This window comes from Stegostoma tigrinum, chromosome 10 (genome assembly GCF_030684315.1).
Source record: "Stegostoma tigrinum isolate sSteTig4 chromosome 10, sSteTig4.hap1, whole genome shotgun sequence".
Lineage (NCBI taxonomy): Eukaryota > Metazoa > Chordata > Chondrichthyes > Orectolobiformes > Stegostomatidae > Stegostoma > Stegostoma tigrinum.
This window is the reverse complement of record NC_081363.1, coordinates 70,970,174-70,992,670: the sequence shown is the minus strand read 5'-3', so window position 1 is coordinate 70,992,670 and position 22,497 is coordinate 70,970,174. Positions and strand designations below refer to the sequence as shown.

At 41.1% G+C, this 22,497-nt stretch overlaps 1 protein-coding gene across 18 annotated transcripts in view; it reads left to right on the top strand.

The window, feature by feature from the left end:
- Positions 1 to 22,497, top strand: part of LOC125455632 (alpha-(1,6)-fucosyltransferase) — a 658,909-nt gene that overhangs the window by 28,705 nt on the left and 607,707 nt on the right. The gene's annotated exons all lie outside the window — the stretch shown is intronic.

Below are 22,497 nucleotides of genomic sequence, written 5' to 3'. Positions count from 1 at the left end.
TGAGGTAATTTATAAAGTGAAGCGACACATTTTCAAATGCTGTGCCCAAAATTGCCCTATAATGAACAGTGAGATGGATAGTGAGTGTCCCTGATTGGTGATTGTTGCACTCCTTCCAAAATTCTTTCATCCACGGACCTGGAAGTACGGTTGTGGGATCTTCATTGTACCTTCATGATCCTGAAACTGGCTGCATGTGGAATATAGGGTTAATAATACCTTGTGCTTGAGAATCGTATGTGCATGAAGTAGCTATGTCACAGGGACGTGGGCCCAAGGCTCGAGTTGGAGATTCCGGAAGATGTCCCCTCTTACCATCCCCTGTATATAGTTAGCCTTAGTAATGCTTGTTAATGTCCACGTACGAGTCTTAGCCCGAGCTAACTGCATGATTTAATCTCCCATCCGGATATGGAAATATCCCGCTGTCAGAGCATGTCACTGATATAAGAATTTGTATTCCAGCCCTGGACTGAAGCTCAAATATTCAGTCTTCAGACTTGATAGCAAGTGTACGACTGTGTTCATTTGAATCTGCTAATTGCTTTCTTGCATTTATTGCTCAGTAGAGTTCAAAGTACCCACTGCTTTGGAATTGGGCTACACCTACCCCTGTTGTCGTCTCATTAAGCAAGGTACAAGTCAAATAATAGAAACCCTACAGTGTGGAAACGGGCTCTTTGACCGAATAACTCCACACCGACCCTTGGAGCATCCCACCCAGACCCATCCCTTTATTACCCACCTAATCTATAGACCCCTGAACACTGAGGGCAATTTAGCTCAGCCAATCCACCTAACATGCACATTTTTGGATTGTGGGAGGAAACCGGAGCACCCGGAGCAAACCCACGCAGACACGGGGAGTGTGTGCAAACTCCGCACAGACAGTCGCCCGAGGGTGGAATCGAACACGGGTCCCTGGCATCGTGAGGCAGCAGTGCAAACCACTGAGCCACTGTGCTGCCCTAAAGACAGATTTTCCATGGTCTGTCCGTCCCGACACCAGGGAGAAGGATCCACCTCGATTCGAACTGGGATCACAGGATTGCTCACCACTACACTGTGGTAGTCAATGCATGTCCATGTTGAAAGCAACAATTTTTCTGTATTTAAGTTAGGACAATTATTTATACAAGTTTTTTGGCGGTGTGGTGTGGACAGTCCGAAGTACATCTTGGTGCTGCAAAATGCAAGGACGTTACGGTGAAGGCCTTTGTTAAGCAGCATTGGCCGTGAAGAGGTGGTTTGATTTAAAGCATGACAAGTCACTATCCACTGTAAATGTACGCCAAGGTCACAGTCTTGTTCCTGCTGCATGTGTCACACCTATATTCTTTGCCACACAAATATATTTTTAATTGTGAACTCCAGAAGAGTGAAATCTGTTTTGTTTTGTAGCTTTCCTCTGCTTTTGGAATGCATCATCCAAGAAGTTAAGCACTCAGTCCTCAGTGCGGAGTGCAGATTATTAATGAAGTTTACTTTGTGGTTTGCTCAAGTGTTGAAAAATAATTGGGCAGATATTTTGCAGCAATTCAGATGAGACTAGGTTTGGATATTAGCTGGTTTTGATTGACTTGTGAAATGTGTAGTAGATTTTAATATGATGTGCAGATTTTTGTTTTAACGAATACTTTCCCTCATCAGTCAAGAAAAACTTGACAATGACTAATAAATGGCAGTAATATTTGTCTTTCCCTTTCTTTCACTTCTTGCGTTTACTTCAAATAAATGAATCAGAATTATTGTCAACTGAGTACAGTCGCCACTCCCTGCACCTCTTCAGTACGAGGACCCAGGTACAGATTCTACAGTACAAATTCCTAAAACCAGGCATTTCTCCGATAGCGTGATAGTTGTGTTCTTGCATGACCTTATGCTATAGAAAGTCCACGCAGGCATCAAGGCTCTAATCTGCGCTGGGTGTTGACTCCAGACCGTGCCAGGAGTCAGCTCGAGTGCACGCCAGACCGCCATGTCCCACTGAGAGACTGCCACACTGGGTCTGTGCTGAGGCCGGGAGTGCAGAACGTCACTGTGAAGAAAGAAAAGAGGAGAAAAGACGTACGAAAATGGTGGGGTGTGGGGTGGGGGGGGGGGGGGGGGGGTGTGAGAAAAGCTAAAGAAAATAGGTGGACGAGCTCTGGCTAAAGCGTCCTACTCTGCTGCCATCTTGGAGGACCTTGGAAGCGCAGTGCTCTGTGGTGGAATATTGAGTTCAGTTTATGTTGATATCGAGCTGAAAGCTAGCTGGGGAAAAAGATGGTAAGTGAAAGTAATTACACTCAGTCCCAACAATTTGCCGAATTCAAACTGAGAAAAAACACTCGTGGCTGCAGAACTGAATTTTTCATTAGTTTATTTTTTCTTTCAAACAGTTGTTTGGCAGTACAGAACTTTGTGTTGCTGGAAGAAGACATGTTTAAGCAAAGTTTCTTATTTTGCACTCGTCAGGGCCATTCACAAAAATACAAATTCATGGTGAAAGCTGATGTGATACCGCACGAGAGGCGAGTGCTGATGAGTGAAGGTGAAATGCTTGGGGCAAGATATCTTCTTGGTGTTTTATACTTGGCATGTGATAGGGGCATTTCTGGCAAGGCCAGAATTGGTTGCACATCCCCAATTGTCCTTGAACCGGCTTGCTTGTGCTATTTCAGAGAGCAATGAAGATTTCAGCCACTTTGTCAATCTAGAGTCACTTGCGAGTCAGAACAGGTATGAATGACCGACAGATTTCACTCCCTCAAGGGAATTTGCAGGCCAGATGAGTTTTTTTTTAATATAACTATCCCCGATTTAGTTTCATGGCCTGCTGCTACTGAGACTTGCTTTCAGTTCCAGATTTGTACTTCGTGGACTTGCATTCTATTGGTTGTAATGATGGCTTTTGAACCTGTGCCTCTAGACTAATAGCCAGGGCCTCAGGATTAGTAAATAAAACAAAACTCCTGATGCTGAAGATAGGAAATAAAAACGCATGTTGCTGGAGAATCACTGCTGGAGGGTCTCTGGACTCCAAACATTAACTATGTGTGCTTGCTCTGAATTACTCACTGGTGTTTCCTTTTTGCTACCAACTCCCTGCAAACTTAACCATAACCTTTTAATGGAACAGTAGATTGCGAATTTTACTATTGACATCCACATTGATCCCTATAAATAGTTACCAACTTGTTATTATGTTCTTTGTTTTTCATTTCCATTTCCTGAAAAAAATGCACTTACTCTTGGCAAAGTTATTGACCAGGTTTTGCAGTTTGAACGACCGTGAGAGTAACAAATGCTGATCATCATTAGACAGCAGCTTCCAATCCTGGCATTTTTGCACTTAAAAGACTCTCTGCCACCTCCACCACATTCTGGGACAAGTAGTTGTATCTTCTAGATACATCATGCTGACATGCTTACTTTGTATCTTCTTTTGAAATGCGGGTAAATAGTAATGCTGTGAAATGTTCTAATAACCGGCAGACAACTTTCTCAATCCTGCACTGCTCATTCCTTTGTGTCTGTTGGCCTTTAACATCTTATGATGTGGCTTAACATCAGACGTTATGATGTTTTCCTATACACTATTTTGGAACATTGCTGTGGTGAAGCTGCTGTATTGATGTAAGTTGGACTTAGTCTACCTTCTACCTTTTCTAAGCAATCTGTGCCTTTAAGAGAACAAAGTTCCTTTCAATCATTTCTGTGCAGTGATGAATTGTCAGCCTCCAAATTCTTTGGAATTGGTGTGTGAAGCACCATCTGAAATGGACAATGCAGCCAATCATGGATGAATTAAGTGTTTTCACCTTTTGCAGTTTTTTTATGTTGTGGTAATCATACTCCTCTTGTTAAAATGATGAGATGAATGCTTTCATTTCATCTGTTCAACTTGGTCTAACCAAATGCATGCCTTCTGATTTGCTGTTATCCTTGAGTTTGAGAATTTGGATGAGATGAGGAGTGAATTTTTTTCCATGGGCTCTGAGCTGATGCATGCATGGTTCAATAGTGAATGTGCTGATGTGACACTTCAAAATCCAATAAGTATTTGATTGTGCACATTCATGTGTTAGTTAAAAATCTGTGTGTGCAGGACAAAACATTCTATTGGTTTTGACAGTTGAGACCTGTTCTTTTCGTGAATGCGACTTGGCAACCACAGGCCACTGTCATGCGCCTTCATTCCTGTGAAAAGAGGCAATGCTTGCCTGCTCCCTACTTAAAAGATCGGTAAGGTTTGTGTTGTATTATTATGTCAATGGACATAGGATGGCTTGATCTCTGATCTATCAATAGTTACCTGTTTGTGGCTTGGAATTTATTTGAACTGGTAGAAGGAGAATGGGTTGGGTGAGCTTGGTAGACTCTCATTCCAGAAAATATATTATCTTTTTGCAACTGAAAAAAATAACCAGTTTCTGTCTGTCTCATCGTCGTCTGCATATCTTTAAAGAAAAGAAAAAGCAAGTTGTGAGACTGGATTTGCCTGAAAGCAGAATTTGGAACTGTTGTACCACATTGTTGGTGAAGCAAGGGAAGTGCAATTTTTAATGAGAAGTTGACTCGAAGGGGTTTCTGTGGTTCGAGTAAGTGTATTCTGTTCCTGAAGCAACAGTTCCTCTTGAAGACAGAAAAGATTGCAGATGCTGGAAGCTAGAGTCCAAAAAATTATGAAGCTGGAAAAGCACAGCAGGTCAGTCAACATCTGAGGAGCCGGGAAGCCAGTGTTTCAGGTTGGAACACTTTAGGTCCTGAAGTAGAGTTCCGACCTGAAACATTGACTTCACTTCTTCTTGGGTGCTGTCTGACCTGTGTTTTTCCAGCTTCACATTTTTTGACTGCAATAATTCCTCCTGACTGGACTTAATTGGAATCGAAAATTTTGTAGTGAAGCTTTATTTTCCTCTTTTTTTGAAATTTCACGATAATGTCTGCCACCTAAGATTTTAGTTGCTCTTTGCAAGTGACAGCCTATTATCACTGTCAGCAAAATTTCCTCAGTAGGTTTCCTTCACAGACATTTGAGGAGAAGAGTGTGTAGTTAAAGAGAAGGAGGGGAATTGCACTCTGGTGTTTAACCATGAGGTGCTTTCGTGATGCACCAGTATTTAGGTCTAGTTATCTTTTTTCTCCTCAATTTAATCTTGCATCTTTGTGATCTTGTATCACCAATGGACACAGAACAAATGCAGTTTGAGTAAAACAGCATGTGGCTGGTTTTTTTAAAAAAATGAGTAATCTGAATGTAATGAGCGTTGCTTTGTGACCAGTGCATGAGTGCAATATTTTGAAGTCAAACTATGGCAGTTTTATTTCAATTTATATTGGAATTGAGATTGAATTTATTGTGGAGCTGTTGCCCCATATTGGATTAGAAAGCTATAATGCAATCTGACCTTGTATTACCAGAAATAATTATATATATAAGTTTTTCGCATCTGATGTCCATTACTTGAAGTTAATGTTGTTTTTCCGAGAGATATTTTAAAATGGGTTTGTTCGCATCTCATTTTGTGTTTTTAATCACTTATTGCACCATTCTGGACCCAGACTTGAGGCTGTGCTATAGGTTATTATCATCTCAAAGTGAATGTTCTCAGTATGGTTTTGTCTGGTCTCTGTATCACAACTGTCTTTCGTGCCCTTGGTAACAGTTTACAGATCTGATCCTCTGCATGTTGTTGTGCCTTCAGAATGTCTCACCAATAATCATTCTAAATATCCACAGTGATGGTTGTGTAATTTCATGTTTGAGCTTTAAATGTAAGCTAAAAGAGACTTATTGGTATGTTGCTTCTCAATCTTCGGGTATCCTGAAGCATGTTAATGCCAGTTGTTGCTTTTGTCGTGGTCACTGTTGCAGAGTATGTGGACAACCCAACGTGAAAAAACTGAGACCTGAAAAAAATGACATTGCATTCTGGTTCACAATGTCAACCAGAACCAGCATGTTCCACAGGCATAGATTACAATTGAGAAACCAGAAGAAGGGAACTAAAGCAGACAGTGGTGCGTCACGTAAGTTTCCTTTCTCTACCTCTCCCTCTTCTAAATGTATTGAAATCCTGTTCACACAGTCCTACTCGTGTCTGATATCCTGTGGGTGCCCCGCCCAGGAGACTGGTCTCCTGTCTCCTCCTGAAATGTACACTTGTGCTTAAACCAGGTCTGTTCTATTGTCATTATCAGTGGAAACTTTGGACTTTTCCCCACTAACTGCACTTTCTTGACCTAGAAACGCTTGGATTGGTCTCCGTACCTTTACTGCTGCATTTGCTGAGATCAGCGCAAACTGGGTATCAAAAAAGCAGTCAGATTTAAGTTACTTAGATTTGCCTGTTTGCCAGAACCCTTAATGGTAACTCTTTTACTGTTGGAGTGTAACTTTGCCTCTTCTTCCTGAAATCAGGAATGGAGAGGATCATGTTTTCTTGGAGCACAGTTTGAGGGGTTAGCCTGCTCTCTGACCATTTCAAGCAACAATCGGTAAGGTTAATCATTCTTGGGTTTTTCTTTTACCTCTTCCTCAGCTGGTGTGATGGCTTGGCAGAGAAGCCCTTGATTATCTTGTTTTTACGTACAGTTTTCTAGCTGTTCTGAACTTTCTGAATGTAACTTGCAAATTAGAGACCCGTTTAACGACAGTTTAACAGCATGGATTTGTGTCAGTTTGGAAAATGGTCTAATGATTGCAAGCGCAGGCATTCAGTCAAATCTCAACAATATCCATGAGAATAGCAACGAGGCTCAGATTCTGGGGCTTCATGCCAAGTTTTTACAATAGTTTACGTCACTATCAAACTGGAGTAGTCGCATTTTTGAAAGGAAAAAGAATTAGCATTTTTATAGTCTCTTTCATGACCTCAGGACTTCGTAGAGTGCTTTATGGCCACTGAGAGATATTTTTGGAAGTTCTTGACTGTGGCAGTTGTTTTTCTTTGGCGTAGCAAGGTCCCACAGAGTGGTACAATCAATCGTCATTTGCTCTATTCTAATGTGGTTTTAAGGATATATTTTGCTCAGGCCACTGGGGGATTTCTCCAGCTCTTAGATGAACACTGTCGTGGTATCAGTTATACCCACTTAAAGGGCAGATGGTGCCTCGTTTTACTGCCTTATCTGAAAGACGGCACTTGCAACAAGGCATCATTCTTGAATGTTACTGCATGGAATCCCAGTAATCTTGAAGCTAATCATGAGCGTTTATAGCATTGGATAGATAGTACTGAATTTCTGCTGGGATTCCAAAAAAGTACATGATAACTGCAGAATAGCAGAAGTTAATTTATTTTAACTGTCCTGAAAGTTTTTAAAACAAAATGGTCTCTATGTGGTACATTTCATTTGTTCTTGAAATTTACATTCCAAATTCTGAATCTGCTAATCAGAATAGTGTTAAAATATTTTCAGATGAAGAAACTGTTATGAATTAAAATGTTCAAGAATGTTTTTCAAAATAAATGTCTCAAATAGTTGTTATTCATGAGAGGCCTGTATATTTACAACTTGATGGCAAATGCTTTCAAGTATAGCCCTTAGCCATTGTTTCTGGTGTGTTGAATGACCTTTCCCTTAGTCTGCTCTATTTAGTTTTTAATATTGAACATTTGCTTGTTTGTGTATGTATAAATGAGCTCACTGAGTGAGGCATTGCTGCTTTTACGGTTTGGGCATATTCTGCTGTGTACCTGAGAGATTGCTGTAAAAATGACAGTGTGTCATTTATACTTGATGTCCAACGTTAGAAACCATTATTAAAAATAGCCATCTTTAGCTCAATTCACCAACTACTGCTTACATCTTTCAAGTAAGTGGTGTGGAAGGTGGCATCATAACTGAAGATTAAAAAGAAAATTCATTCTGTTTAGTTTTGTTTCAATTCATTAGTGTGATCAGTCCATGTAAAACCCCTGCTCTAATTTCATTTTCCTCACATAATTTGCATTTTATTTCAGTTGTATGTGGGTTTCCAGATGTTAAATGCTTTTAAAGTGCATTACTCATGAAGATTCCTGTGGACACCAATCTCTTTTTTTTTTCTTTAGAAGAGATCAATTTCCCAAGTGAACAATGAGACTAAATCAGTGGACAAATTTTCACTTCTGAAAATTCTTACAGCTTTCTTTTTTAAGTAAAAGGTAAAATTAATTTGAAATAATAGGCAATTGATAGATCAGGCTAAAGGAAAAAGCAAGCTTTGTGTTAAGAAAGAAACAGCATCAAAAGTAGAGTTAAAACATTTGACAGTACTTTCTATCGTACTTCTTGCAAACGTATAACATTAAAAGAACAGTCAAAACATCACCGAACAATGTAGCAAATATTCACCTCTTTCCTCTGTGTCAAGTAAAAACTTTGTGATTTTTGACAATCCTTCCACTTCATTTGAGCTTTGGATACCCTTGTAATAGAGAGGCACACCTTAATGAATCTGCTGGTCGTGTAGGTAGCGCCAGTTCAAATTATTCTGAATTGTATCAATTTCTTGCTCCTTCAAAAGGATGTTGGGTCCAGTAGAATTCCGTTCCGCCATTGAGAGCTTTTCTTCTGTTCTGTTTATTTTTTAAATAGAGTCATGTTCCTGGGGAGAGTTCCAATTCTTCCCTTGCTTGTGTCTCTGGAGCAGCTGTACTTTGTTCAGAGGCATACTGTGAAAGTGTTCATACTGACATCTGACAGACCAGTAGTTTTCTATTTGAGTTTTTTGCTCATGGCAGTCTGAAGTCACATGTCACTTTCCCAAATCCAGGTGCTCATTACAATGATGCCCTTTCGAGAATGTTCTTACGCTTGGAGATTTAATGAGATATTTTAAAATATAATTATTTCACAAACAGCTGCATTTGTCTCAGCTGTTTGAGGTAGTTTTATTTGTGATGTTACAATCCATCTTCGACCTCAGTAAATTAGATTGTACATTGAGATCAATTATTGATTGCTTTATCAGTTATTGACTTCATGCAGTAATGTTTAGGTATGCACTTAAACTGTAGTACTTGTAACCATCACCATTTTGTTTGGGATTCATAAACTCAGTTCTGCTCTGAATGTTTAGGTTGTCCACATTCTCTAAGTCCAGTACTTCAGGCCAGACTTCTGCTAGTTCTGTTGACATCAGGAACCGTTTAAAGATAGTATCCTGGACCCAACTTCAGCATTCTCCATCCCCATTGCTAGGTTTTCTGATGCTCTTGAGAATTTTTGAGGCATGGGTTGGGTCAGGTTGTCAACCTGGTGGGTTCTATTGTGGAGAGAGGCATGACCTACTCCTTGATAACTTTGGTGTCGTTGGACCTGGACTTTAAAGGCTTCTGGTTCCTGGTATATAATTTGTCATGAACCAGAATCTGGATGACTGGACTATCTGAAAAAGTAAGTTTAAAAGGCTCTCCTATGCCAAGTTATGGCATTTCCTTGGCCATTGACTGACTCATTGTATCCCACATAGAAGCAATTAACTGCATAGCCGAACTTGGTTATGAAAGAGGAAACATGGCGATTCATGTTTCAGTTCTTATTTCTAAAGAAGCCATTTTCTGCTACTGTGCAATAAAAGTGTCGATCATCTAGATCCTTTTAAAATTTCAATAGTTGAAACAATAAGGCAGTTGAAACCACTTAACTGCATGTAAACAAACTTGGTGAAATTGATAGGGGTAGACATTTGAGCTGCCAGTCAAGTAGGTTCAGAGGTGTTTCAACACGAACAGGCGACCACTCTTGCTCAAATATACCAAGCCAGGAATAAAAATGAAAAATGCTGGAAAAGCTTGGCAAGTCTGGCTTCATGTATGGAGACCGAAACAGAGTTAAAATTTAGGGTCAGAACTAAAGCTTTTTTGCTTGTGATGGTGATTGCTTTAAGCTCATCCCTTGATATCGCCTCCTGATGTTCAGTTATCACTGGGAAGTTGATTTGGTCATGTACTAGGAAGACCGATAGAAAGTACCTGTTCAAATGCCTCTGCCACTGTGTTTGTTTGTTTTCTATTATCAATTACTCAGACTGTTTCTGCCGAGAGTTTCAGCTTTAGCTTTGGTTATTCTTATTTCCCTTTATACTTGTGGAAGATCTGACAAACTGGCATTCTCTCATGTGCCACTTCCTGACTGTATTATCTGACTGTACATTCTTTACTGGCCTTTAGGTTCTGTCCAGTCTTCTGGCCTACCACATCTCTTTGCAGATTTGTGAAGCTTTTGCTTCAATTTAATGATTGACTGTATTTATGTGCAGGAATGGAGATGTTTTTTACTTTTTCAAATCTTTCTGCATTCAGCCTGCTTCTCCTTTGTTACTAAGCGGCCGTTTTTCATACCAAAGCAATTTTCTCCTTCATCGTGCTTTCTGTCTTATGTGCCCTCCAAGGAGACCTAGACTTCGTTCCCTCCATCCAATGCATTTGCTTCCAGTGTCTCCTCAATCTCAACTCTTAGTGAGTTAATCTCATGCAAGTTTAATGGCATGCACTTTCACATCACAACTGACCACTGAACTTGGGCCAATATTTCCCCCCCTTCATAGGTTCTCTTTTGCAGAGTCAGCTGTAGTCCATGCACCTTTAGTTGGGAATTTCTTAAAAGGCATACATCCCTATGTGATGGTGCATCTCCAATGAAATCCTCTGTGCATGATGTAGTTCAGTCTTGGCTCAAAATTTCAGTAGTGTTTTAGATGTTCAGTTATGCTTTTCTACAGAAAAAACAAAAGCTGATTGGACTTTGTTATATAATAATGTTGGCTTCAATAGTGTTACATGAGCATATAAGTTGGTCTGATATGTTTCCTTTATGTGGAAATTTGACCCATTGAAATGATCATGAAGAAGGAAAGGCTTGCATTTGCATCGTGCTTTTTTTGACCCCAGGACATTGCAAAATTTTTTACAGTCAGTGAAGCGTGAAGAATACTTGAATTCACCAACACACTGTTCTCCACTCCTCACCACCCCACAGAACTGTAAACACTTGGGAATAACTTAGTTGCCTTGTGTTATTTGTGGCTCCACTATAGCCAGATCCTTATTACATGGACTTTTAATGTCAAGTGGGCACGGTTTAGGGTATTTCGAAGTTCAACATCAAAATGCACCTGCATGAATTGAATGTGGAATACTTCTGTTACAGTTGCTTGGATATCCTGTGGCAATACAGTATTGTGCTGCCTGTTCAGTTGAATAGTTGGAGCATTTTGCCTTGCACAAAGTGCTTTCTCTGTTTTAAAACATTTGATACGTGGGGTGGCGGAGAGTGGTGGTAGAGACAATGCTTCATTAAAACTATACAGATGTAAGTGCACATTTCACTGACACATTCTCATTTAAATTTTATGTAGGTTTTGTATTTGTGTGTGGATTTTTTGGGAAGAGTTTGTATCTGGGGTAGCTTAGGTGATCGATGCTGATACACAGGCAATATTGGACTGCATTATAAGGCAGCATTATGACAGAACTGTAGCAATTTTTGCAAGCGATTAGTTGCCACCTCGACTCGCAAATGTCATTACTTCAGTACCTACACCCAGAATGTGTTTCTTTCTGAGAAATGGCAGATGCTGTTTCTTTCCCTTTTATTTCCCTTGTTAAACTTCCTGTCTTCTCTTTGCTGGTGGAAGTGTAACAGCACATCATGACAGATGGCATATGTACCAAGCAGTTCAGTCAGAAGATCTGTGTGTACATAAGCATGTTCACTGTGAAATTACACACAATAATACAGTATGCATACCTCAATGAAATATTGATTTTTGGTGGCTTAAGGAGACCAAAAACCTGAATGTTATGCCAACGAGGTAACAGTGAAATGAAGTTTGATACAAATGACAAGTCCTGTGAATGTTTGCCTTCAAAATTATCTGAAGTTTGACTCTTGAAACTTGCTAGTTGGCTGTTAGTTTAAAATACACTGCACGTTTCCTTATTTTCTGGCTCAGTAGCCTGGGATTAGCTTTGAACTGCATTAGCGAGTCCAGATCTTTTTTGGGTACAGAACATACAAATTTTGATTGACTGCTGAGGCCAGAGAGGATAAATAACAAGGTGCTTCATTGACAGAATACGTCTTGATGTTATGAGCTAGATTCGTGTGTATCTTAGCTTTGTATTTAATAATGTGTGGACATATACATATATTAAAATATAGACTCCCGAACTCGTCTGTGTCAGATGGCTCTCTTCTTTCAAAGAATGTCGCAATTATAAATGAATATTCAGCTTTGTTACTTTTGAATAGTGCTGAAGATGCTGGCATATCATGCCTGCATAATGTCGACAAAACTGATGGAAGTTTGGACAGTTGGCAGTGATATTAAGTTTGCCCTGAGAAACCATGCAAGTATGCAGCAACAATTGATCTTGCAAAGTAGAACATTCAGTAGCCACATAGTTTAAAGCAGAATCAGAAGTTAGGTTTACATAATTGAGTTCGCTATTCAAACAAGTGCCTACAGAGAATCTTTGCTACACTTTACTGGAGAATTTACGTGTCCAGTTTATTCTCTTGCGTTCTTCCCTGTATGATCCCAGTCTCTCAAATATTGAGTTCGAGTACCATCTGTTTCATTTCTGCTCACCCTCTACTCTCTCCTTTCCTTCCACTCTTCTGTGTAAATCCCTGCCGTCATTGTAATTTCCCCTCATCTCTCCACATTAGCTTTCTATGCTCTGCATTTTTTTCTTCCCACACGCTTTCTCTTCGTGAGTCCTCATTCTACTGTCTCCTTCTCTGCTTTTTCCCTTTCTTCTTTCTTCCCTCACCACTTAACCTGTCTAAGTCATACAGCATGGAAAACAGAGCCTTCAGTCCAACAGTCCAGTCTCCCTTGCATGTTTGCTGGCTGTCTGTATTGCTGCCTGATGTATGCACCCCCTCGTCCCCCAATCCAAGTTGCACTATCCTGGACTCCTGCCCTGATGGCATTGTTGTATCAGCACTAAATTGATTGCACTGGTTCACACCAAGGGAAACCAGGGTCAGGCAATGAATGCTGGCCCAGCCAACAACCCACCTATGCTGTGAGTGATTCAAAACTGGTCGGGCGGCGGAACCCACTACCATTGCCACCAAAAGCTCGATCTCTTGCTTTTGTTTGACAGGTATCAAAGAGGAATTGATTTATTGAATTTTGCACCCCAGTTAGCTCTGTCAATTAACAGCAGTAGTTGAATGCCATTTTAAATTAAAGGAAATTCTACTTGTCTGATTGAAAAGCTTTGATGCCAACGCGAGGTAATAAAAGCACTGTCTGAATTGGAATGCAGCAAGACTGTTGAGAAATAGCACTCACTGGTTCTATCGACATCACGGACTGTTTTGTCAATGTTTCTTGAAAAATTGGAAATGTAGTTAATGAATGCAATAATGACCAGGTGCTCTGTTTATCTGAGTGTTGATCGAGCGATAGGTAATGAACAATAGAAACATCACCTGGTCCTCTTCAAAATAGTGGGATCGTTTTCATCCACCCGGACAGGTAGATGGGATCTCGGCTCAACATCTCATCCAAAAGAAGAGCACCTCCGGCAGTCCGGTGCATCCTTAGTGCTGCCCCAGCGTGTTGGACTTGGTTTTTGACGTACTCAAGCTTGAGACCTTGTGGTCGAGGTGAGAATTGTGATTTGGAGATTGAGGGACAAGTCTAGCTTGCACTTGCATGAAATGTTGCACTTTTCCCCAGCACACATTACATGGTTTTAAAGTCATGGCATTATATCAGCAATGTCCACAGGAGGTCTGTTAGAATGAAATCAGGATGAATTTATCAAAGGAGTGTGAAGGAGGAACAGTGGGAAGATATCGGACAGTGGACTAAGACAAGCGACTTGTTGTTCTGCTATTTGAATGATTGAATGCATCCATCTGTTAACACCAGGCTAATGCGGAGAATTGATCTCAAAAGGCATGTTTCTTTGATAAATTTGAACTCCCAGTAAGGCTTCTTGTAATTGCTATGAGTTTTTTTTTGCATAGTTTTCTGTGTTGCTCATTGTAACTAAAAGAGCTTTTATTAAATTGTGTGTTAAGTAATCAGGCTTTAAAGTTGTGCTTGGGAGCAAGTGCTCACTCTGGGGCTTTAGCATCCATGAACAAATGTAGACTTGTTCACAGGGCAGAAAGGAGGTCATTCAAACCAATGTGGCTGTAACCACTAAACGTGCAGTGAACTCATAGTTCTCATTCCCTCAACCTTGTAACCCTCCAGTTTACTTCCTCAAGTTTGTGAAAGTGTTGTCAGTCTCTGCTTCCACCAATTCTCGTGAGCATTGAACCCTGGGAAAGCACATACAAAATGGCACAGATGCGATGTGTGCATATGTGCTTTGGAAATGACAGATGGCCCTGTGTGGTGAAGGAGTGTTGAGTGGATGGGGAGCTTTCTTTAACATTACTTGCCAGCAATTTTGTTTTGTGATTACGTAATTGCTAACAGGCTGTATGGATGCAGGTGGAAAAAGGTAACAAAAAGTGCAAGGAGCACTGAGTGTTCAAGGAGAGACATTATTTAATATTGGAAAAGATTTTTTTAAAGAAAAAAAACTATAATGGCCTGGAAAGCAGAAGGAAATGATATTGAGTATTTAATTGTGAACGAATTTAAGGATCGAAGTGAACAAGCCCTGTTTCAATTAAAAATAATTGTCAATGTTGATTCTTTTCTGAATCAGAATGGATTGACAGATTTGATTTACTGTTACATGTATTTTGTTACGAAACGTAGTGAGAGGTGTTGTATAGTGTCCACATTCTGGTGCCATCTTAAAAGGTAGAAAAATAAACCAAAGCATAGAATATATATGCAGAAAACATGTAGAAATAAAGATCAGCTTTCCAGGAAGAAAACTTGCAAGCTATCAATGCACGAAAGGGTCCTGGAGAAGTATCGAAAGAAAATATCAATGGTGCATTTTGCAATCAGTTCCTTTCTATTTACTGTTGTCTTGTAAATTACTTAAGTTGAGGAAAGCAGCAGTTGGGCAGCTTCAGTTTCGGAAGACTGAACCAAGTTGCCCAGGGAGCTGCATATTGAGATGTATTATGGTAAAACCCAGTTGTTTTGGCTCATTTACAAGAAAAATCACAGATAAATTTAGGAAGTGGATGGGGAAAACATTGGCACGGAAATTCTGTTGGACAATACAATTTACAGATAATCTATTAGATCACAGCATTCCAAGACTTGAGCACAGAAGTCGAGTTCAGAGCTGTGAGAGTGCTGTGCTGTCAGAGGAGCTATCTTTTGGATCAGATATTAAACTGATTTTCCCTGCTGTTTTCCTCCGGTGTAAGCAAAAGATCCAATGCCTCTATCTCAAACAAGGGTGGGCAGGTATTATTTCCCAACACTCTGGTCAGTATTTATTCCTCAATAAACATCGCTAAAAGTAGCCTGTTTGGTTACCATTGCATTGCTGTTAGTGGGAGAGTGCTGTGCACAAATTGTTTTCTATGATCCATCTGTGACTGCACCTTACAAGTGCTACCTTTTGCTGTCAACGTGCTTCAGGGTGTTGAGACTTGAAAGTTGCAAAAAAAAGTTGCCAGTAGCTTGTTCATAGAATCTTTTATACTGTGCAGAACAGAAGCAGACCATTTTAGCCTATTTGGAGTGTGTTTGTAAGAACACCACCATAACCCTATTAGCATTATCTTCTATTTTTTTCTTAACCTTGTCTATTTACCTAGTTCCTCTTTAAACACAACTGGTTACTTCAGCTATACCTTGTTATGATATGCCCAGTCCACCTCTGATTAAAATTATTCACTGATCCTGCCTCCTGAAGCAAAGATTGGACAATGCTCTGAAGAAAGATTTTTCTCTTCATCTCTGTCCAAAGAAAGGTAACCCTTAGAGAGTTGCATCATACAGCACAGAAGCAGACCCTTCAATCTAACTTGTCCGTGCTGACCAGACACCCCAATCTGATGTCGTCCCAATTGTCAACATTTGGCCCTCTTAACCTTCCTGTTCAATACCTGCCCAGATGCCTTTTTAGCATTCGGACTTGTACCTGCCACAAGGCTCACTTCAGCAGCTTGTTCCACACACACATGCACAGGCTTGCGAGCGCATGAGCACACACATGGGCGTGCGTACACCCTGTGTGTTGCTCCTCTAGTCCTTGTTAAATCTTTCCCTTTTCACCTTTAAAGCTATGCCCTGTAGTTTTGGACTCCCCTACCCTAAGTAAAAGACCTTGGCTATTCGCCTTTATCTATGCTCCTCATGATTGTATAAACCTCTATCAGGTCACCCCTCGGCCTCCAATGCTCCAGGGAAAATAGTCCCAGCTTAGTTCAACCTCTTCCTATAGCTCAAACCCTCCAATCCTGGCAACATTCTCGTAACTCTTGTCTGCACTGTTTTTTAAGTTTCACAACATCCATCCCATAGAATTATAAACAGTATTCCAAAAGTGGTCTCACCGATATGTACAGCTGCAACATGATCTTCCAACTTCTATACTCCGTGCACTGACCGTTGAAGGCAAACGTGTCAAATGCCTCCTTCATTAATCTGTTTATCTGTGACTCCATTTTCAGGGAAGTTGTATCCACACTCCTTGGTCTCTTTGTTAGGTAGTGCCCCCCAGGGCCCTACCATTAAGTGTATAAGCCCTGCTCTGGTTTGCCTTAGCAAAATGCAACATCTTACATTTATCAAAATTAAACACCACCTGCCACGTACTAGTCCGTCTGATCAAGGTCTGTTATCCTCTGAGATAACCTCCTTCATTGTCCATTACACCACATCTTTTGGTGTTGTCTGCATACTTACTAAACTTCCCTCCTATATTCGCACCCAAATCATTTTATATAAACAACAAAAAGCAGTGGACCCATCACTGATCCTTGTGGCACACCGCTGATCACAGGCCTTCAGCCAAAAAGCCATTCTCTTCTACCATCCTCTGTCTACTACCTTCATGCCAATTTTGTATCAATTGGCTAACTCTCCCTGGATCCCATGTAATATAACCTTACTAACCAGTCTACCACGTGGAGCTGTTTTTTTTTAATGCTTTGCTGAAGTCCAGATAAACAGGGTCTACTACTCTACCGCCATCAATATTCTTTGTCATGTTCTTCCAACAACTCAAGGGCATCAGTGAAACATGATGCGCACACAGACACAATCCCTCATCAGCCTCTGCCGTCTGACATCCATCTAAGTGCAGTCTGTTAGAATCCCCTGACAACATGCCCACCGTTGATGTCAGGCGCACCAGTCTGTAGTTCCCTGGCTTTTCCTTCTGACCTATCTTAAGTAATGGGACCATATTAGCCAACCTCTGGTCTCCCAGCACCTCACCCAGGGCTGTTGGTGATACAAATATCTCAGCACAGGGCCCAGCAATCACTTGCCGAGCTTCGTACAAACTCCTGAGAAACACCTGATCGGGTCTTGGGAATTTATCTAACCTCATATGTTTTGAGACCTCTAGCATCTTCTCTTCTGTAATAGGAACTTTTCTTTTGAGGCTTCATTGTTTATTTTCCCAAGTTCCCTAGCTTCCACATCCTTCTCTACAACAAATGCAAATACCTATGGGATGGATGGCTTTACAACTGATGGAGAAAGTATGGAAATACTACATCACAAATAAAAACCGAAAGAATTGTGGATGCTGTAAATCAGGAACAAAAACAGCAGTTGCTGGAAAAGCTCAGCAGTTCTGGCAGCATCTGTGGAGGAGACAACAGAGTTAACGTTTTGGGTCTGGTGACCCTTCCTCAGAACTGATAGTGGCTGGGAAAAGGTCAGTTGATACACAGAAAATAGGGAGGTGGGTAGGGTAGGGAGTAAATGATAGGATAGAGCCCAAAGAGAGAGACAATTGGACAAAGGAGTTGCTAACAATCAGGCTGGGAGGGTGAATAGTTATTGGGGACTGTTAGCCTGCCATTACACACCCCCTGTTGTTAGTCACTATGTGGGAACAAGGCCTGGTGTGTTGGGTGGGGGGCTGGGACATTGGAGAGTTTAGGCCCTAAAATTATTGAACTCAGTATTGAGTTTGGAGGGCTGTAGGTTCCCCAAGCAGAAAATGAGGTGTTGTTCCTCCAGCGTGCGTTGGGCTTCCCTGGAACACTGCAGCAAGCCAGAGACAGATGTTGGCCATTAAACAGGGTGGTGCATTGAAGTGGCAGGCAACAGGTAGTTCAGGGTCTTTTTTGCGAGCAGAACGTAGATCTTCTGCAGAGCAGTCGCCAAGTCTATGCTTCGTTTCCCCAGTTTAGAGGAGAGCACATTGTGAGCAGCGAATGCAGTAGACTAGATTGTGGGAAGTGCAGGTGAAGTGTTGCTTCACCTGGAAGGTACGTTTAGGCCCTTGGATACTGGGGAGGGAGGAGGTAAATGGGCAGGTGTTGCACCTTCGGTTACAGGGGAAGGCATTGTCAGGCTGTGGGGTGGTGTTTGGGGTGAAGGAAGTATGGATCAGGGTGTTCTGGAGGGAATGGTCCCTGTGGAAGGTGGACAAGGGAGGGGAAGGGAATATGTCTCCGGTGTTATCTTGCTGGAGGTGGTGGAAATGGCGTCTGAGTTCAATAATTTTAGGGCCTAAACTCTCCCACGTCCCAGCCCCCCCACCAACACACCAGGCCTTGTTACCACAGCCTGCCATTACAGCCCCCCACCATTGTTAGTGACTAACAATCCCCATTAACAACTACTCACCCAGCCTGATCATTAGCAACTCCTTTGTCCAACTGTTTTTCTGTTTCTTTGGGCTCTATCCTGTCATTTACTCCCTGCCCCACCCACCTCCCTATTTTCTGTATATCAACTGACCTTTTCCCAGTCACCACCAGTTCTGAGGAAGGGTCACCGGACCGGAAACATTAACTCTGTTTTCTCCTCCACAGATGCTGCCAGATCTGCTGAGCTTTTTCAGCAACTTTATTTTTGTGTGTCACAAATAATCCTTTTGGAAATAACCAATTCCTCTTGTTTTAATGTCTTCATTTGTACAAAAGACCCTGCAGTAGTCAGCAGGAAATTGAGAAACAAATGTATAAAGTGATCCCCGTAATCTGTAAGAACAGTAGGGTGGTTACGGTAGGGAATTTTAACTTTGCAGAGATAACACTATGGCAGTCCCAGTCTAAGAGCTTGGATCTGGAAGAACTTGTTAAATGTGCGCGAGAACATTTTCTGATTCAGTATGTGGATGTACCACCTGGAGAAGGTGCAAAACCTGACCACCTTGGGGGAAACAAGGCAGGGCGGGTGACTGAAGTGTTAGTTGGGGAGCACTTTGAGACCAGTGACGGTAATTCTAGTTTTAAAATAGTGTTGGAAAAGGATAGACTGGATCCAAAAGTTAAACCTGTAAGACGAAGGAAGGCTAATTTTGACAGTATTAGGCAAGAACTTTGAAAAGTTGAAGGTTGAGGTTTGCGAGTGGTGGGGGGTGCGGAGGGATGCAGATGTTCACGGGTAAAGGGATGGCTGGAAAATGGGAAGCCTTCAAAAATGGGATAATGAGAGTCCAGAGACAGTATGTTCAAGTCAGGGTGAAGATCAAGGCTGGTAGGTGTATGGAACGCTAGTTGACTGGAGAAGCTGAGATTTTGGTTAAGAATAAGAAGGAAACATATGTTGGGTATAGATGGCAGAGATCGATTGAGTCCCTAGATAAGTATAAAGGCAGTAGGAGGCTTCTGAAGAAGAAAATCAGGAGGGCAAAAAAGGGGACATGCGATAGCTTTGGCAAAGAACATTAGGGAGAATCCAAAGGGATTCTACAAATAGATTAAGGACAAAAGGGTAACTAGGGAGAGAATGGGGCTCCTTAAAGATCAGCAAGGCCATTTAAGTATGGGACTGCAGGAGATGGAGGAAGAGACTCAACGTGTATTTTGCATCAGTGTTTATTGTGCAGAAGAATAGAAAAGATAGAAAATGTGGGGAAATAAATAGCAACCTCTTGAAAAATGCTCATGTGACAGAGGTGGTGGTGCTGGATGTTTTAAAGTGCACAAAGATGGATAAGTACCTGGATCTGATCAAGTATACCCTAGAACTCTGTGGGAAGCGATTGCTGGGTTCCTTGCTTAAGATATCTTTATCATTAATGGCCACAGGTGAGGTGTCAGAAGTCTGCAGGTTGGCTAATGTGGTGCCGCTATTTAAGAAAGGTGGGAAGGAAAAGCCAGGGAACTATAGACCAGTGAACCTGACATCAGCGGTGGGCAAGTTTTTGGAGGGAATCCTGAGGGACAGGGTTTACATGGAGATGGAAAGGCAAGGACTGATGAAGGATAGTCAATGTGGCTATGTGCATGGGAAATTGTGTGCCTCACCGATCTTTGTTTTGAAGAAGTGACGAAGATTAATTGAAGGCTGAGCAGTGGACATTGTTTGCATGGAGTTCACCAAGACAAGGATTGAGGCTTGCTTAAAACAGAAGTTGCAGCATCTGGATTAATGGGTGCGTTTTAGTTTGGAAAGACATGTCTAGAGGAATACCACAAGGATTCGTCCGAGGATCTCAATTATTATAGCTATCTACTCCAATGGCTTCGAAGAGGAGAGAGAGTGTAATGCATCCAGTTTTGCTAACAATACAATAATAGGTAGAAGGGCATGTTGTGATGAGGGTATAAGGAATCTGCAAAAAAATTGGAGATGGGTTGAGTGAGATGTACGAATTTGGGAGATGGAGTTTCATGTAGCCAAGAGAAGACATGCACTATTGTTGGAAGAATCCAAAAACAGCCTATTATTTAAATGCAGTCTTCAAAAAAACTGCAGCACAGAGGATCTGGATGTTTGCGTGCATGAAATAGATGTGAAGCAAGTAATTAAGAATGCAAGTGGAGTTTTAGCTTTTATTGATGGGGGATTGGAGTTTAAAAATGGGGATGCCTTGAAATAGAGAAGTCTCGATACAACCGCTCAGGCTATCGAGGGCATACCAGGAGCACTGTGAACAGGTTTGCTTCCTGATTTTAAGAAACGATATACTTAAAATTGAAGGGTGTCTTAAAAGGATTACTAGGCTGATTTTCTGAAATGAAGGTTTTGATTTCCAAAGTGTAGCTAAGCCGGTTAGACCCCTTATTCAGTAGAGTTTAGAAGAAAGAATTGATCTCCTGTAAACATGTAAGATTCTGAGGGGATTGACAGGGTAGATGTTGAAGAGGTATTTCCAGTTGTGGATCGCAAACTAAACAAGTTTGAAACAGAATAAGGAGACTCACATTTAGAACTGAGATGTGAAGAAGTTCCTGTTCCCAGAAGGTAATGAAACTGGGGAATTCTGTATCCAAGTGAGTTGTGGAAGCTTGATCATGACATACTTTTAAAAAAAGAGGCAGCTGGATTTTTGAAATATGAGGGAGTTGAAGCCAACAAGGAAATGACACAAAAATAAATAGAAGTTTGGGGGCAGAGCAGCCATGATTGAGTGGATGAGCCAGGCTTGACGGATGGAATGGTTTATTCCTGCCCTTTATTTCTTTGCTTCTTGTGTTCTAATTACATTTCTTTTTACATGCCTTTTTGGAAGGCAAGTTGTTTGGCAAAGTTGGAATGTTCTGAGTAAGTGGTTGATTTGCAAGGTAAAGGAATATATCATACGTAACATACAAATGTACATACATTAGCTTTACTTTATACGCAGTGCTTTTTAACAGATCATGTAATGAAAAGTTGTTTCAAACTGCAACCTTAGCATCTGAAGAGGCCTTAAGAGAAGACCTCAAGACGTTAACTTTATGAAGATGATTTGAGTCATTTACCTGGTCACCGGATACCTTTAAAATGTTTTTGCAGCCAATGGCATTTTTTCTACAGTATATTTACTTTTGTAAAACAGGTAATGTGACAGCTAATTTGCGTTCTAAAATCTCCTCCAAAATGCAATGAGATAACGAGTTGATAATCTTTTTTAAGATGTTGAATGATAAGTATTGACAATGTCATCAGCAATAATTCAGCTGTATTTCCTTGTGATAATGCCAAGCAGTCAAGTGTGGCCTTGGTTTAATGCATCACCTGAAAGACAGAACCTTTGGCAGTTCAGTGCAATCTCAGCACTGCATTGCAGTGTCCAGTATGACTTTTATGTTCATGCCTCCGAGTGGGCCTTGAAATTGGAGTATTGTAATTTTCCAGACGGTAAGGTATAGCAGAAGTGGGCATTTCAGCCCTCTGAGTCTGCACCACCATTCAATGAGACCATGGTTGGGCTGATGATATTCAGCTCAGTTCCCTGGATGACTTACTGATGAAAAATGTACCTCAGCCTTGAATGTACTTAGTAACGCAGCCTGTACATTTCTTTGTGGTGAAGAAATTCTTCCTCATCTGTGTCTTAAATGGGTCACTTGTCATTGAGAGATTATGCCCTCTAGCCCTAGACACTCCCACAAGGGGGAAGACCTCTATGTTTCTATCGTGACAAGTTGTGTAAAAAAATTTGTTTAAACAAGGTCATTTCTCACTGTTCTAAATTACAACAAGCACAGGCCTGATTTGCATAGCTAGTCATCGTA